At 42.1% G+C, this 18,265-nt stretch overlaps 1 protein-coding gene across 3 annotated transcripts in view; it reads right to left on the minus strand.

The window, feature by feature from the left end:
• TEX2 (testis expressed 2) overlaps positions 1-17,702 on the minus strand; it is a 45,392-nt gene extending 27,690 nt beyond the window's left edge. Inside the window, exon 1 of one of the 3 annotated variants that reach the window (XM_083874589.1) lies at positions 17,577-17,702. The gene's annotated coding sequence lies outside the window, so the exon portion shown is untranslated. Of the gene's footprint in view, positions 1-14,581; positions 14,707-17,576 lie in introns of those variants that run through there. The other 2 variants (XM_083874588.1, XM_083874590.1) reach the window with 2 other exon arrangements.
• Positions 17,703-18,265: the final 563 nt, after the last annotated feature.

Genomic DNA, 18,265 nt, shown 5'->3' on the forward strand with positions numbered 1-18,265 from the left:
AACTTATAAATAAAGAAAATTTGAAACTCAAAGCAAGGTCAGGAATACGTAAAGGTCATCCTGTGGGGAGTGCATTACTCAAGCATTTTATTGAGTCATGATTTTATTGATTCATGAAAGTAAATTTAGCATGTATTTATATGGAAAGGAAATAGCATATATTTAAATCAAGGCACTGGTGACCATACAGAGAGATGGACCAGGAATTACAAGATTAGCTCTGCCTCTCCAGCTGGGAGGCAGCACTTTATCTCCACTGCCAAGACAGTGAGTTTACCACGTCGGTAATGGAATTATTTTTCAGAAGCTGTTAAAATGCTGTAATCAAACTGTCAAGCTGAATTAATGCGAGGCCTTTGCTGACGTTTAAAGAGCAGTTCAGAAGAATGATTATGTGGTGGTGAAGAAATTGCACTTCACAAACAGTTGTGATATCAGATTGTATTATCCAGCAAGGTAGTGCCACCTGTTCGGCATCATCATCCTACTAAAGGTTGTAGCCCTTTCTACTTCCTAGCAGAGCTGTTCATGTAAACATGTTCTAACCTGCCACTAAACTAAGCTGGGGTAAACATTTCAAACCAGCAGATCTTTGCTACACAGCTTATTCAGAGCGAGTGTCTGTCCACAACTTCCTACACACTATAGTTGTCCATTTTATGGTCCTAAATTGTTGACAGCTCCTTGCCTCTTCCAGCATTTATGGACTTCCCAAGAAGGCTGTACAGAAGAGGCTAAATGTTAACCTGCTTCATGCAAAGCCTTCAGAAATTTCATTTGCAGGGTTTGGTTGTTCGTGTTTTTTTAAGTCTCATTTCATCTGCCTATGACAGGGAGCCAGTTTGGATTCAAAGGACCAAAAGAAACATTTAGACCCTGGTCAAGCTTTCACTTGACATCTCACCCTTGCTCTGATGACTGCTCAGGAGACAAAAATTCTTCCTAAAGATCACTTCTGACTTCAGCTTTTACTATAGAACAGTTTTCTTCTGTCCTCCCCAAAATCCATCAGACTCATCCAAGAGAAGTCCTTTCAGTAGAGATGTGCCTGCAGCCCACCTGGGGCTCAGCAAGTTGTTTCTTACTACATTTGGGGATCAAGTAGTTATTTACCCAAATATTAAGAGCTCCAAGTTACCTGAGTTTACATATACACTTATCAGTCACCTGTATGTATAACCTGGTGAGTGCTAAGACTGGTAAGAAATTTGGTGTCTCATTTCCCTGTTGGATTAGCACACCTGGGAACCATCAGCAGACAGAATGAATCCATGCTTCTGTCTGCTGGCCACCAGGGACATGGTTACATCTCACATAGTTCAGACTGCAAATTACCAGATCTTTTGGACAAACACCCCCAAATTTATTTTGGAGAGGGAAAAAAATACTACCAGACAAGATACATATCCATCCTCATTCCCATAGTGCTGAGCCATCAGCTATGTTTAATATTTTGGCCCAGTTGTGAAACTGCAAAACTAACACACCAAAATTTGAAAGTACAAAAACTCCTACACATTTTCCAGGTCACTGAGCCATCACAACACTATACACTAAGGAAGGAAAAAACAACCAAACAATAATCAAATCCCCACAAACATAGTAACAAAATCCCCCTTGCACACAATGCTGGTGGCATCAGTTTGACCCTTTCTCTTCTGCTGTTCAGCATTAACCATTTATCAATAATCTAGGAAAGCAGGACAAAAAGATTAGCAATTTTCCCCTCCTCCCCAGCACTTCCATTGTGGCATTTTGTATTAGCCAGAACTTCATGGGTTTGGATAGCTCTTTAACACACTGTGTTTACACTGAACATTAATTAGCTCGTGTTTAAACACCAGTTGCCATGCTGTGCTAATGCAGTGCTAATGACCTGAAACAGATGAACTTTACTTGCACACACAAATGTACTGAAAAGAGATTTTACTGCTTACTGAACAAGCAAGATTTTAACATCATGATTAACAGAGAAAGGAGGGCAATTCTTGATTAGCCAGTATTTGCCTACCTTAAGCACATTACTGTACCACAAATTATGTCACATAAAAGGACAGGTTTCCGATCCATTCCTAAACACAAGCTCTATTTTATTGTGGAAGATTTGGGCTTTCATTTTGTTTTTCCTTCCCAAAGTAGATGCTGAGAATTTTTTTCCTTGACAGCTCTTTCAGTAGGTGTTAGGTTTTGATAAAGCTACTTCATCAGGCTCTTGAACTATACATTTTTACCCCTTAAATCATTTTAACAGATTCACTTCTCACTCATTTCTGGCTACATTTTCCTCACTCATTTCCTTTCCTTACTGCACAGCTACTCTCTCAGCTGTTTGAAGACCTGATGTTCCAGCCTCACCATTTGAAGTGGCACAATTCCAAACTGATTGTTTGCAGATTATATTGGTACTTTTAGAAACACAGGTTTTCACTGGTCCTTCTTTTGAAGGCCACACTGCTCCCCATTCCCCGGCTGCCTCTTCAGGGGTTTTTCTGGAGTTGATTCTGAAGATGCAAGGTATCAGTTTTATTTATGTGGCAGGCAGATCTGAGTAACAGTCTTACATCCTCAAGCTTCAAATTATTCAAAACATGAACTTTTACCCGGAAGGGAAGAAGGCTGCTCAGAAAATAATTCCTTTCCCCCAAAGGTCTGAACTTTGGATGCTGTTGCAGGGTGGAATGAGATAGCTGCCAACCAGCTGCTGCCATTTCCACTTCTGACCTCCAGGCACTGCATCCCCATCTCCCACAGAAGAGCAGTTTATAATCCTCACCTACAGGCATTGCTTTTAAAGCTCCAACAACAGGAAACCCTGAGCCAGGCAAACAGGGGACAGACAACATTCCTCACCCCGCCCTTTCCTACGAGCAGGGAGGCAGTGGCTGGAGCTGAGGATGTTTTTGCCTGGGTGACACTGTGTCTCCACCACGCTGTGATGCATCTGGTGACAAACAGGGACATCCAGGGAGAGGCCAGGTGTGGGTTCGGCCATGACACCTCTTGTAAGTGTCTTTCCCAGCAATGACTAATTGGGAGTTCACAGGAAGAGCCTGCAAGCATCCAGCAGCATAAACACTTTTCCTTCCCCGTGCAGTGGACAAACACACCCCACCCTTCTCCAGCCCCAGAAAGCACCTGTTCACAGCACTGAGAAAACACACAATCTATCCAAGAGCCTTAGACAATTATACCACCAACTTTATACAGCAAAGCAATTATTTTCACATAACAATTTAGAAAGTGATTCAAACAACAAAGCAGCAAACTAGGAAATAACTTAAAATGTCAAAGTTGCATATAACCGTACTTAGTCATAATCATTCAGTTGGAGAAACAGGCTGGATTGGGTAACTAAATTCACATGCTTTGCAGCACATTGCTATTACTTATTGCAACATCTTCATGAGGGGGAAAGGGTGCACAGTACACTTTATTAGCAAAATGCTTTCAGAAAAATGTGCAGCAAGGTTCAACACTTGTATTTTTGTTGCTACTAAACAGACACCAAAAATGTGTTTTCTACAGAACAGAAATTCCTTTCCTCCTAAGTAAAGGAAAAGCCTTAAAGGTTATTAAACAGCACAGCAATCCTCTCCCCTGTATCTGTCAGTTGCACCAGAAGAACAAGCCCTAAATGCTGTTCAGGAAACAACTAATTTGATTGCTGATAATGCTACAATTCAACTTCATACAGATTGCCACAGCTGTTCACAGGGAAAGGTGTTTCTCACTGGTTATGCCTCTGCTTTCCCCAGTAACCCTCCTGGGCTATCACCCATCCAACAGACAGCTCCTGCTTTGGCAGACTGGGAACAAAACCCAGTTGTTCTTTAAGATTAATGGAGCCTTTTTTATAATTTTGGGTTACACGATAGTAATTTTCAAGTGTCAGACCCAAAACAGGTAGACACTTCATACTCTAAATCTACCCTTCTTGGCAGGAAAGAGAAGTGATGTATTTGTTTCAGACAATCTCTGCAGCCTCCATGTGGAGTGACAGATCTTATATTAACAGGAACAGGATCCCACTAACACATTACAGCCATGCTCCAATCCAGGCCAGCAGCACATTAAATCTTTCCCAGACTGGGAACACCTCCACAAGCATATTTGCTCTCCAAATTCATATTTGCTCTCAGAAGTTCTAGATTCTGTTTGATTTACTAGAGATTCAACCAATATCTGCCTTCCAACACTGAGATATGTGGGAGAACTGCTGCAATTCTTTATACTTATTTAAAATAAGTAACAGAGTTCTCAGCATCAGACAAAATTTTCTGTTACACAGTCTTCATTTCAGGTCCTTCAAAATGAAGCACAATATTAGTGAAAAGTAGTACTTTGCCAGAGAAGTAGCCTAGAAAGCCAATTCCCATTTAGCCCAGAATGCCCTCCCTGAAGCAGAGAGCACAGCTGCTGGGACATTATCTATCACATGGATTTCATCTCATTCAGCAGATCTATACCATAAAAGACAAAAAAGAAAACAAAAAAAAAAAAAGAGGGGGATACAAAATGCAAAATTCAACATTCTTTCCTATCCCCATTCACATTTCTAATTATCATCAATTAAATTCCCCTGGCATCTCCATGAGTTAATGTATTCCATAGTTAACATCTATTGTTCCTTTTACATCCACTAGTCATTACTTTTAAATGAACTACAGAGCCAGGGTTGGTAATTACTATCACACAATAGCCCTGTGAAACCTTCCTGTCAGGGATCCAGTTACCCAGCCTGGAGATAAGGCTTTTCAGCTCAGTTTCCACCAGGAGCAAGAAGGGAGTTTTGCTTCACTTTCCAAGTTCATGCAACTGGATTTGAGATACAGAGGTGGGGGGGAAGAGGAAAAAATCCCAACAAAACCTGTTTTAAATCCAAGGGCAGAAATGACAGAGTTTATATCAATATCAAGTACTATTAAAAGACTGTAGTCAAATGTGTTGAGCAGAAGCCAATCCCAGATCACAGCCAAAATTGATGGTGCCACCCAGTAATGGACCATAATATACACACAAAGCACATACCCCTGACAGAGCAACCCAGGTCAGCACAACTAAGATGGGTGAGGGGTAAAACACCTCCAGCAGGAGCTCTCTGAGCATCATTTAAAGAAACCCAAACATTTTTGTGCAAATGCTTTTAAGTTCAGAACAACTGAAGTTAAATAATCAGCATTTAAGTATGCTTAGGGATACTTAAAAAGAAGATCCTAGGAAAGATTTTGAAGTCTTGTCAACGAGATAACACTTCTAATGAAAATTATAAACCTATCAAAGAGACGAGTAAGAGTCGTTTTAAGTCCAGGATAGAAAAGTCAAGTAAAATTACAATGGCAAATAAGGAGCCTTCAAAACTACTGGAATTTTGTTGCAGACAAAATTACTGGAATTTTGTTGCTGCTGCTGACATCCCCAAGCTTGTCTTTACAACACTTCAAATATAATCAAGCATAGGTTGTTTAATGTTAGCTAAGCGAGTGTTCTATATTAACACTTTCCCCAAAGCCCTAAAAAAGGTCAGCTACCACATTAGTTCCTCTGCCTTTACTGATAGAAGAAAAGTTATTATTTCCTATTTTCCTTCCATGACACACCACTTCCAAAAACTTTAAAAGCTGCACTGCAGTCCCATTTTAACAAACACAAAAGTCTAAGCAGTTAAAGGTTCTCCCGAAACTCAGAAAAGTTTAATTCCTTCTTATCTAACAGTTTTCTGAAGGCTGAAGTGAAGCAGTATTTTTAAGGAATTCAACACTTTCCCTAACGGAAGAAATAAAAGACGTTTTTAGGCAAAGCTCTGCTCTTTGGAATAGATTCAAACTGCACCAGAGTGTAATTATATTAAAGAACATTTACTCCCAGTTGGCACAGTAAGAATGAATAAAAATTCTAGTACATACATAATACTTTCTCCATTCACGTGTTCTCCTCCTATGAACTATATTCTTGTTTATCATTTGTAATTGCAAGCAACAGGTAGCACCTTTTTCTTCCGAAACACTCCATATTTAACAGTTCAAAGGGACCTTTTATTATTTCCCAGAACAAAACAAAACAGTTACAAACCACCACCATCTTCCCCTCTCTCCCCTTCATCACAGATTTTGGGGTTTTACTCATTTCCTATAACATATATTGCTGTCTTTAAAATTATGTTAAAATAAGAGGTTTTTCCAGATAGCTAGTTGCTAGCATCAAAATTACCTAAAAAAACTAATTTGGCCACAAGTGAAAAGAGAAATGCCCCAGAAAAAGAAAAGTTTACAGACCTAAATCTGAAGTTCCTGCAGCAAGGGATTCAGAAATAGACACATTAAAACAAGGGCAAACTCGGAGACAGCCTAAAGCCACCTTTTCCCACTTTTCTCAAACTGTTGTATCTCTTCAGAGTCCCCCTGGCAAGCCAAAGGAGAGCAAAAAAAAGCCCAACAACGGTCTTACAATTCTGAGCAATAAATGTATAACTGCTGCATTTGCTCTCTTCTAAAAGGGAGGAGAGTACATCACAATCTTTTGGTGAACATGTTGGATTTCTGTGATAATAAAGCATCAAAAGCTTACACATAAAAAATTATGCCTTGTGGAAAGGGTAAATGGTGAGGTAAAACTGTGCAGAATTGTAACTTGCTCTCTTATCTCGGTGGAAAAACAATTCACCTCCACATTAATCTGATAAAAGATTATCTAAAACCTCTGTGGATTAGTCCACAGCTGAAAACTCTGCCCACATCTCCGATTAAATGAAAGGTCACTATGAAATCTTTAGGGGAAATTTTGACCGAGTGACTTAGAGAAAAGCATGTTTCCAAAATTAAGTAAAACAAGGTGCCCTGAATCCTAAATTAAAAAGGGCTTAGCAGAATTGTCTTGCAGGCTCTTCTTTCCCGTGCAAATGTACATCAATAGGTGGAACTGCCTACAGGTAGCAAGTGAGCATTCAAGGACTTCTTACATTTACATTCATTTCCCTAACAAAAAATTTCCATGAATAGTCACAGCACCTGCCAAGGTAAAACAATCATCACACACCTTCATATGAAAAGGTTTTAAAAATAAACAGGCTTGTCCACATGAGATACACAGAGAAGCAACACCAATTAGTAACTGAAACTCTAGATCCCCATGTAAAATGTTGATATGATCAAAAAAGGAATGGAATCTACAGATTTACCCATAGGTATCTAAAGACAGCTTTTTTTTTTCTTCCCCCCTCAGGGGATTTTTAATGCTCAAATTTCATATTTTTTATGTACGGCCTTCATTTTAATTTCATGTTCTGCAGAGGATTAACATGCAAGGTGCTTTATGGCTTTTTAACCTGACAGGACAAAACACAGTATACAGTCACGGTTTCTATAGGTCTCAGAGATATTTTCAAAATTACAGAAGGGGATATTCTCTAGTATTATTAAATAAGACTAAAACATTTAATACTTAGAAGTATTTCATTTTGGGCCTTGCACATCCCTAAGAAGCAAGGTAATAGCTCTTCAAATAAAATAAACCAGCAAGGTAATAACTCTTCAAATAAAATAAACCATTAGAAAAAACAGGCAAAGATCAACGGACCAGGCAGCTGGCACAAACTAAAACAAGACTAATCAAAGCAAGGCTATTTTGAGAAAGCTTAAATTCTCTGGGGAAGGGAGGAGGGCTACATTTACATTTAATACAAATAAAGTATTCATACCTAACTAGAAAGGCAGTTGTACTTAACACATGAAAATTAATTATCTTAAGGCACCTGAAGATACAGAGCAAGCTGCAAATATTAACCTAGGGAACTGCTGTTAGAGGGCACATTGATTACAGTTGTTCACCTCCTTGCATCTCATCTACCCAAGGAAAAGTGTCTTTGATAAATGCAGGAAATGCATTTATGACAGATCAGTTTCTCAGAAGCTTCTGCAAGCAAAATTCCCAAAGGGTTCAAAGGACAGAAAAGGTTAGGAAAAGGACAATAAACAGGACTTCAAAACATGCAAGTCTTTTCAGAGCTGCCATCAAGTTTGAGAAGTGGTAGGACAGAAGTAATTCAACCCAAAAGTCAAAATTTTCTGCAAAGTTTCGCTAAAAAAATTGTTCTCAGCACCTAAGAAAGGCAGTCCTGCCAATCACTCCATCCCATGCAATGTGTGGTCTCTCCTGTCATTGGATTCCATGGAAAAATTAATGGAGAAAGGTATTACCAGCATTCCCTGCTACCTTGAAACTGCAAAAGAAACATAAATCAGCACCACATGAACAGAAAAGCTCTTTGTGATCTAATTTTGGAAGAAAATGGACTAGAATTCCAGAGTTCTCCGAAAGCCCTGTGCAGGTAATCATGTTATTTTTAGTTTCAGTATTATTAGGAGGACAAGAAAAATTTTGTTTTAAGTTCCCTGACTGAAGAGCAGTGTTCACACAGATTATGGAACAAGTAAGATCATGAAGAGTCACTAACACCTTAAAGCAGCAATGGCAAAGACCAAGAACCACATTAATGCAGCTCTAGAATTACAAATATTCTAGCAAGAACTGTGCAGAGATAATAAACTACGTTCTGTGCATAAAATACTTAAATTTCTAATTCATAGAAAGATCCATAGAAGGTTAACAAAACAAACTCTAAAGAATCGTTGTCCTAAGAATAGCCAGAAAATAAAATGTCAGATTTGGAATTGGTGAGTACCAGACATTTCTCTCGCTACTTGAGGCAACGCTCATCTCATTCAGATTTATGTTCAACTCAGATACCTAGAAACTAAAATGCAAAAGTTCAGCAGCACTGTGGCTTTCCAGCTGGAGGACACAGAGTGATGAGCACAGGACAACATCCAAGACACTGAAACGGAACCCAGATGGCCCCAAACAACCTGAATTTTTATCATTCTAAGGACAAGGCATTTTGCTTATTAAAAAAAGCCAAAAAACCAAGCAAACAAACAACATACAAACACTGTCGACTCTCAATGAGCAAAGATATTAAGTGAGGCTCAGTGAAAACATTAGGACAGGGCTGAAGCAACTATACAAGTCCTAGTTATTCTATTACAGCACATTCTAATTAATTTCACAAAAAAGCATTAAGGCAAAAACCAGTGTGTGGCAAAAGCATTTCCACATGTTTTCATGTAAACACGTTTCCTTATTATTCCCGTAGTATTTATAACTAAGCATTTCAAGGTGTAAATTTATTAATTGACAGACATTGGCAAGATTTTTCCCTGGACTTTGTTTATTCAGAACATGAAAGAGGCCCTGCCACAAACAGCGCTGAAATCAAAGGCAGCAGCTCCATCTGCATTCCCCTCTGTTTCTTGCATTACACACAGAAGAGAGAGGTACTTAATGAATCACTGAAATATATTAAAGCTTTCTGGTGCTTTGCTTTTGGGTTACTTTTGGGTTTTTTTTGTTGTTTTTTTTTTTCAGGAGCAATGGAGGCAACTCCTATTTCTACCAGCTGCAATACACTGTAATTGCAACGTCTGACAGGTCAATTACAGATTGCCTGACCTTAACAGCTGCTTTACAGGCTTGACTCCCATTGAAACCAACTGAGTCAGAAAATGATGAGCACCTCCCACAACATATTTTTTAATGCCTAATTGCTAAGAAACCATGGGAGGGAGATACGTGAAAAAAACCCACAACCCAACTTTGCTGGCATTCTGAATTTAAATGATAATTTCACAGGAAAGTAAAGACACTGTATTTCTCATAAGGAGAATGAAAACCAGTACACTGAGTGGGTAAAGTGAGGTCCTTGTGCATATGGGGATCCTTCCTACTCTGTTTTTCTCTCTCAAAATGTGGTACTGATAACAAGCCTGGAAGGATAATTTGTCATGTGAATAGTCAAAAAAAAAAAAAAAAGGGGGGGGGGGCGGGGCAAACAAAATAAGATGAGGAAGCACATAAACAGAGCTCTCCTCTCTTCTTTTTTCAGCAGCATGGAGCTACCCCAACATGGTCTTTCCCTGTGTAAACTAGGCCATCAGTGTGAAATGAAGGGAAAATAAATTTTTCCTTAAAAGGTTTAAGTCCATTAAAGGTTTTCGGAACTTTTCAGCACTCCTTGAGAAGTGTTCTCACCCATTACTTATTGTCTCTCAATCTTTGCTCCTCTAAGCTATAATTCAGTCACAGCACAGAGACACAGGTTGTCCTTAACCTAGTAGAAGGCAAACCTCAGGTAGACCAGTACAGTGGGACTTCTGTAAATGAAATCACTCCTCCAGAACTCTATTTCAGAGAGGCACATACTAAATTTTGACCAGCTACATAGGGAGCTGTAAAACACACACACAGACCTCACTTCTGAGAACATTTTTGAGCATGATTGTCTCCAGGAATTTCATCTGACAACCCCACTAGCTGAAAAGTAAAAAGGTCAGCAGGTGGGTGTCTTGTAGCAACACACACCAAAATTCACCAGATACCTGCTGAATTCACAGTGCAATATGAACAGCTTAAAAGAATTTGATAAATTTTTAAGAACTCCAGTTCTACTTTACATTCAAGCTGTATTAATGCAAACTCTCTATTGTCATTCTCCTTTGCAGTTAGTTCCTTGTAAAAAAAAAAAAAAAAAAGCAAAAGTCTTCCCTTTCTTATCCTGTATTTGCTATTCAATAAACAGGTATCATCAGTGTAATGTTTGTCCAGGAAATGCCTTCAACACCAAAGAAGTTTTTACTACTGCACTCAGAAATAATTTCTGTAGTCTCAAGCAGTTAAAAAACAGTTAAGGTGAATGCACTCCCCTCTATGTGGGTCACATCTTGTGCACACACATGCATAGAAAGAGAAGTGTCATTAAAGCAGCTTCAAGGAAATTAATTTGAGGTCATCAATTTTAAGATCATGATTTGCTGGGAGATAAAAGAACAGCAAAAGCCACCAGATGGATTCAAAAGGGCAAAGGGAAATAAGTGTCTTTGAGCCATATCCTGCCTTGTCCAATTACAGAATTGTGCAGGCAAGTCTAATTTCAGGCATAGGGAAACATTCCTATATTCACGCTTAATTCATCCACCAGGCATTTGTCTACCAAAGAGAATCAAGCTCTGCATTACAAGCCCTGTGAGTATGTTTCTGGGTAAGCACAGCACACACTCATCAGGGCGTGGGTGTGTAAACGAGGCTTTTTAATTGTTCAGAGAGGTCAGGGCAGAGAAGCCAAGCAGGAGTGGCAGCTCAGGTTGTCTTCCAGGCTAAGGCGACAAAATAGTGAGGACTGAAGGGTGAGGAAGCTGCTCCCATCCCTACAGAGCTGCCTCTGTACAAGGAATGCTTTAGATACAACATTGGTCACTCTTCTGGGGAAAATGAATTGAACAGTTCAAGTGGAAATGCACACATGGGGTGGAAATCTCTCACCTCCATTCATCACCACCCCGCGAGATAAGCTCCTCTCTGTGAAAATGAGGAACAGCCTCCACACCCCATCAAAAGTTCTCCCAGCTCCGTGAAGGATCAGAAGTGTTATGCCAACAGACAATCCCTTCTTCAGCAGCCTGAGATCTGAACAGACCACACAAACCAGCACTGATCTGGCTGGGGTTACTGGAGGAGGAGGCTGGAAAAGCCACTGTTCACACCTCACCCATTCGTGTCTACAAAGAAGTTTGCAAAACAGTCAGCCCGTGGTATTTTCATTGGTAAATGCAGTGCTTAGGGCAGCTGGATGGAAGAAGCAGATTAAAAAATACATCCCAAGAAAACAAAACCACTCATGGGGCAGCCCCACGGTTCACTAACTTTTATCATTTCAATTGTGAAGTTTTAACTTGGTAGAAAGAATGACAGCTATCTAGATAGGGTTTAAAAGTAAAACTGGAAAGCTGGCCCAACTCATCAGAAAAGCAAAGATTCGTAAAATGTTTAATACTCAAAAACCATTGCCTATCCACATCTCAAAGCTGCATGACAAAAGAAATTGAGAGCTACACAACTAAATATTTATACTCTTAAATACAAGACACCTCCTAATGCATCTTTTCAGACACTCACAGTTTTCTGAAATTGTCAGGCACTGCTTTCAGCTTGCCTGAAAACTCTCAGCAGTGTTAAGGCTTCTGGGAACACTCGGCCTGTTGTCATAAAGGGAATGATAAAAGGGAATAAAGGGAATTTCAAAATAGGAGAAAGTTTGTATGCACAGCTGGTCCGTTCTCCATCCATATCTCTTGCTACTCACTAAAAATAACATATAAATAGAAAAGTAACACTTTTTTCTTTTCTATAAAAATACTTTTGTAAAGTTGTCATGCATTTGCTCAGAAGGTTTATTCAAAACCTGGCAGAGCATTTATTAACCAGCATGCTTCTGAGTTGACAGATGTTCAGGATTATCTCCCCCTCAGTTCTTTCCACTTCTCTCAATTCCTTTGTTTAATACTTCAAGTCAAGTCGAAAAGGAAGAAGTGTGGAAGTGATTAGACAGAAAGAAATGCTACTGAGGAGGTCCTACAAAGATAAGCCTTATCAAACGTCACAGCAGCTCCAAACAAGACAAGAGTTGTACAGATCACTTTCATTTCCTAGTGAAGTACATTTATTTATGTGACCAACCCCAAGCATTACACAAGAGTATTAGGAAAGAAAGTCAAGCCCCTCCAGGGCAACAGGGATGACAGATACATATTAAGCAAGCAGAATGGTAATAATGCCCTGCTTGGAAAGCATCCAGAGAGAAATCTTCACCCTGCCCTGGCCACAGTGGGGCAGGGAGATGGGAACAAGAAGTGGGGGCAGTGGGAATGCTCTGCAGTGCTCTACTCTTTCAAGGGCATGGCTCCTGGCCTCAGCCAGAGGAGTCTGGGATGGATCCCTGGCAGAGCCTGGAGCAAGCAGGCTCTGGACACTTGGGCTCTCAGAAGACAAGAAGCAGAACATGCTGTAGCTCGCAGGCAGGAGACAGGGAGCACAACTCAGACAACTTGCACTGTCTCTCCACGTCACATGTTTGCCGATGTTTCCTACCCAAGTTCCCACAACAGGCGTGTGAGCACCACCAGCTCCTTCCCCACACACAACCCTCATTCTTCCAGCCTGTCTGACCTCATAAAAACAAACATTTTTCTTTTCTCAGTCTTAATCCTGACTTCCAGGGAAACAGTGTTTTTTACATCTCTCTATTTAATTTCAGATCAGCACTTCACTGCAGCTCATGACAGGTCACATTCACATTTCACTCTTACTCCGTCTGCTTTGAAATTCCCAATATCAAAGGAGTCTGTATTTTTGTGCTTATAATTTTGCAGTGTTATTTTACAACTGAAGCATAATTTAAACAAAACACATGAAATCCAGAGTAAGATCTGAAGTCTTGTAGCTCTGTCTTCTATTTCCACTATTAAAACCCAATAAAGCAATTTTCTGGCTCAAACAGATCCTTTAAAAGAGCACTCCAATGCCTGAAAACCATTTTCAAGCTCTTAAAAGAGATCCTATTCCAAGCCTGACCATCCCACCTTCTCACAGCTCCGGGGTAACAATCCTGCAGGACATGCAATACAGTCACAGCACTAAGGGACATTCTCCTGCAACATTACTGTCACCCAACACCAGCAGGGTCAGAGAGCACAACACTTCATAAATCACTGAGACACTGGGTAATGAATATTAAAGCCAGGTTCACACAACTATTCATTTCCACTGCCCTCCTGGCCTTTATGGGAAAACACCACTGTTTACCATGTTTATTGATCTCCTGCTATCCACTGTCCATCAGTCCTCTCCCCTTTTAGAACCCCAACTGCCCCAGGAATTGATTTGGTCTTTGCATAGCAGAGTAACACACCTTACTGCCAGGAGAGGAGAGAGTTAAAACAAATAGGAAAGACAACTAACAGAGAAGTAGGAGTTTTGAGGAGCAGAAAGGCAAGATCAGAGAATAAACCTTTTTTTTATCATTGTATTCTCATGTCTCTCCAAAGACAGTAACAATTGGCTTCAACAGAGACAACAGTACCCAGAGAATAAGTGTGACTGGTAAATAACACAACAGCCTGGAACTCCTCTCCTCCCTGAGGGTGAAGCAGAAAGAAAAAAACACCAGCAAAACTTACAGGGATTGCTGCACACTGTAAGTCAAGCTAACATACTCTACCATCAAAACTTGCTCCTCCTGCTTCCTTTCTCATTTCCAACAGAAGCAAGACTGGCCTTGGCTAACACAGGAAGTCTTCAAGCAATGCCTCTCAGATGCTTTAATTGAGCAATTTCAACTCAAGACGCTTGGTTTTTATTTTTCAGAGATAATGGTCATCAAGGAGTCCATTAAAGGAAATTAAGAAAGAGGCAGATTCTGCATTATCAAACTGATCTGACTGGGAGTCCTGCATTACACTGGTTGTATTGTTGCTGTGCTGACCAAGGAGAGGAGATTTTGCTCTGTACAGACTCAAACTCATGAAACCAAGTCAGCACACAGCAGCCTCCAGTGCAAAACTCCAATAAAGAAATGTGTGAAAGAACTTAAAAATCACCTTAAAAGACTTAAAACTCCATTTGTCAAGTACAGAAATACTTTAGGACCTGTGTTACACAAAGCTTAGTCCAAATCCAAGCAAATCCATTCACTTACTGCTGTTCTGAAGAGGACACTGCTTGAGTGCTGTCTCTGCAGGAGGTCAAACCTCATCCCTCACAATGCTCTGAGGGAGCAGGGCCTGAGGCTGCTGGGTGAGGATAAACCCTCCCAGCCAATGCACAATCTTCAGGTCTTGTTGTCTTAAGCTGGAAATGGGATTTTGATGAATTATTATTAACTTTCCACCTTCAAACTTCTGTGCTTGCCATGTTAACAGAAGCCAAGTTATAGAAGCCAACCTCCAAAAGGAAATAATTCACAATTCCGTCAAGAACAGCTGATCATATATTTTTATGACACAATAATTGGGGGTTTTTGTCCAGAAAAGATGATTAATTCAACCACTTGCAGTAGAACCCCTCCCCAAACCAAACCCTTTACTTTGTGAATCTGAACCATTTAGCACAATTCCCCACAATAAGGAGTGTTAAACTTTTTTTTTTGGTATCAACAGTTCCGACATGATATTGTTCTCTCAGTAGCCCAGTGTTCTACTCTCCTCCGCCTTGAAAGCACAACACATCCTTTCAAGTGTCCACTTCGCATCACTTAAAAATGTTCATGCCCTTTATCAGGCACATGTGGCACCCTTGTGCACTTCCAGAGTTGGTTTCTACTCTGAATACATCTCTTCTAATTCTAAGTACACACTCATGTCAGATCACAGTATTAACTCTTATCTTTATTTCTCTAATCTCTAAGCCTACATTATGCTCTCATTTTCCAGTATACAGTGTAATCTGATTGTTTCATTTAGGGCAGTAAGGGTTTCTAGAACATGAGGCCTTTATTCATGGATAAATGTTTCAGTGCACACTGAATTAGCATTACTACTGGGGACATCTGATACCACAATTTCTAGCTTACCAAAGAAAAATAATAAAACCCCAGAGATTTGAGGGACTTTTCCAAGCTCCAAGACTGTGTTTAAAACCAGAATTTACCCTGCCCTCCATTCTTTTGTAGGTTTACAGTTTATTCTAATAAACAGCCTTTAATTTTCTTCAACCCGGGCAGGTGTCAGTTACACTCTGCACACTCAGCACCACAATTTATTCACTTCACAGGCAAAACTGGCTAAAGCTCAGTCCTGAGAGCAGGACAGGGAACATGTCCTTACCCCTGCCCACTGCCATGCCCCTGACTGGTCACCTTCACCCACACAATGTAACTCTGGTGCCCTTCCAGATGTGCTGCAAGAGAAACCTTCTGATTTCATCACATGGAACTGGGTGAGTTGGCACAGAAGGTAGGGGTAGAGCAGCACAATCCCCAAAACCATCAAGGAAAAAGCTGTTTGAATGCAACAATGCATCCTCAGTCCTGTAGCTACATGACTTTAAATGTATTTCAGTTGTATCAGCCATTTATTTGCTAAGTAAATTTCTCTATCTCTCATTACTTTGTTTACACACCTACCACAACAGAGAAATTACTGGCATTATACATTATGTCCAGGCTTCCTGCTCCACATTCCTTACTTTGAAAAACAGCTGGTTTAGAAGTTCTTTAGTTAGAAACAATTAAGCATTTGGTATTAAAAGCTGGAAGTCTTTAAGGTTGTTATCACACAAAAAGAAGTATGCAATTTACTCACACTATTGGGCCCTGTCCTTCAAGTTTTAACTTTGGATTTTAGTCAATGATTTTGGGGAGGTTTTTTTTCTGAAATAGGTAATTTCAGTAAGCTCTTTGCGGGGACCAGAAGTGCTGTTCACAAGAGAAGTGTTCAGCTTGTCAGTACAACTCCCAGGCCATACCATACCCCAGCAAATTCCAAGACATCTCTGAGCACAGAATCAACTTCTTGGTCTTTTACTCAAGGGAGAAAACACCCTGCACTGCTTTAGAAACACCACCTCAAGCCTCAGCACCTGCTTGGAGCATAATTAATATGCCACCCACAACACAGCACCTTGCTGGATCAGCTCTGAAGTCAGACAGAACAGTAACCTTCCATAAATCACTAAACAGCATGATGTCAGAGTCTTTAAAAGTCAATTTTAACATCCCAAATCACTAGTTTACCCTTTTGCACTTAAGGTAAGTGCTTTTACCTCTCATTTAGCACATTTTCAGTTCCAAGAAAATCAAAACAGGGTACTCACACTGCCTGAATTTTATCCAATTTAGGAATATTAAGTTATTTTAGCACTAAAAAGACAATATCTTCTTCTAAGAATATACACCCCTGAAGTTGTGAACATGTCTCATTTTTCCTGAGTTACACAGGCAATATCATCTTGAAAGAGGAGTATGACAAAGCATCTTAACAGAAGATAATCTTACAGCACTGAAGACTTAAACTATTTTATCTCATGGTTATAACAGTTAAGTTACATACAAAAGTTTAAGCTAATCTCTGCTTTGTACTTAATTTCCCAAAATTACAGTAAGGAGTTCCTGAAGACATTTACTGACAGATAAAAATCACCAAGAAGTTGAGCACAAACATTGGGAAGGAACTTTAGCACACGCTGAAGAGACACACTGGTTTAGTCCAGAACTGCAATGGAGATAACAGAGATGACACTGAAAATTAAAGAGAAGCAGAAACCAAGGAGCCGACAGCTAGGGCAAGAGAGAGGAAACAATTTTAGCAGACAGGAAACCTCTCGCCTTTGGTGGTAAAAGCCAACTGTAAAAATCTGCCCTGGTTCCAGCAGGAGCGACCGCTGCCGCCTCCTCTGTCGCTTGTTTTTAAGGTGTCGCTGGTACTCCTGCCCAGCTGCACCCCGGGCACGGCAAACCCGGGGGGGAAGCGGCTCCATCCCGCCCAGCCCCGCACCGGCCCGGCCCGGCCCCGCTCCCCGCGGACCCCCGGCTCTCCCCGGGCCGCCATCCCCCCAACCCGGCCCCGGAGCCGCCCTCGGCCCCTGCTCTCCCTGCCCGCCGCCCTCGGCCCCTGCGCTCCCTGCCCGCAGCCCGCGGGGAGCGGCGGGCGCTGCCGGCGCGGGGCCGCCCTCCCGGCACTGCCCGGCCCCCTCACCTCCGCCGCGGCTCTGGGCGCTGCCCCAGCCAGCCCCTCACCTCCGCCACGGCTCTGGGCGCTGCCCCGGCCCCTCGCCTCAGCCGCGGCTCATGGCACTGGCCCGCTCCTGCCCGCGCCGGGCGGCGGCAGCGGCGGGGAGGCGGCGGCGCCGCCAATCCGGGCCCCGCGGGGGGACGGGCCTGGCCGAGCCGCCGCAGCGCCGGCCCGAGGGGCGGGACGGGGCGGAGAGGGGCGGGCGGGGACGGGGCGGGGGACGGGGAAAGGGTCCGGCACTGGGGGCCCCCGGGCAGCAGCAGCGCCGCTGTCCGTCCCTCGGGCGCGGCCGGTGCTCCGGCGGCCGGTGCTGCTGACGCTGGGAACGGCCCCCGGGGCGAGGCGCCGCTCGGGCCCGCGGCGGGTGCGGAGCTGCGGCCGCTCCCCGTTCCGGCCGCTGCCGGGCGTGTCGAGCCTCCCGCGCCCCGTGCGGGCCGCCCCGATAACCCGCCGGTTCCAGGAAGGCGGCTCTGGGTGCGGGTGTGTGTCCCAGGCTCGATGCGGGGCTCGCCGCTGGCACCGCCGGGGAGCGGCTGCGGCAGGAACCGTGTGCGCGACAGGCACAGAGAGGGTGGTTGGGATCTAAACATTTCAGAAATGGCCAGAAATTATCGGCTCCCGAACCGAGCAGGCACTTATTCCAGGAAACGTGC

The sequence above is a fragment of the Zosterops lateralis genome, assembly GCF_965231275.1.
Source record: "Zosterops lateralis genome assembly, chromosome: 18".
Lineage (NCBI taxonomy): Eukaryota > Metazoa > Chordata > Aves > Passeriformes > Zosteropidae > Zosterops > Zosterops lateralis.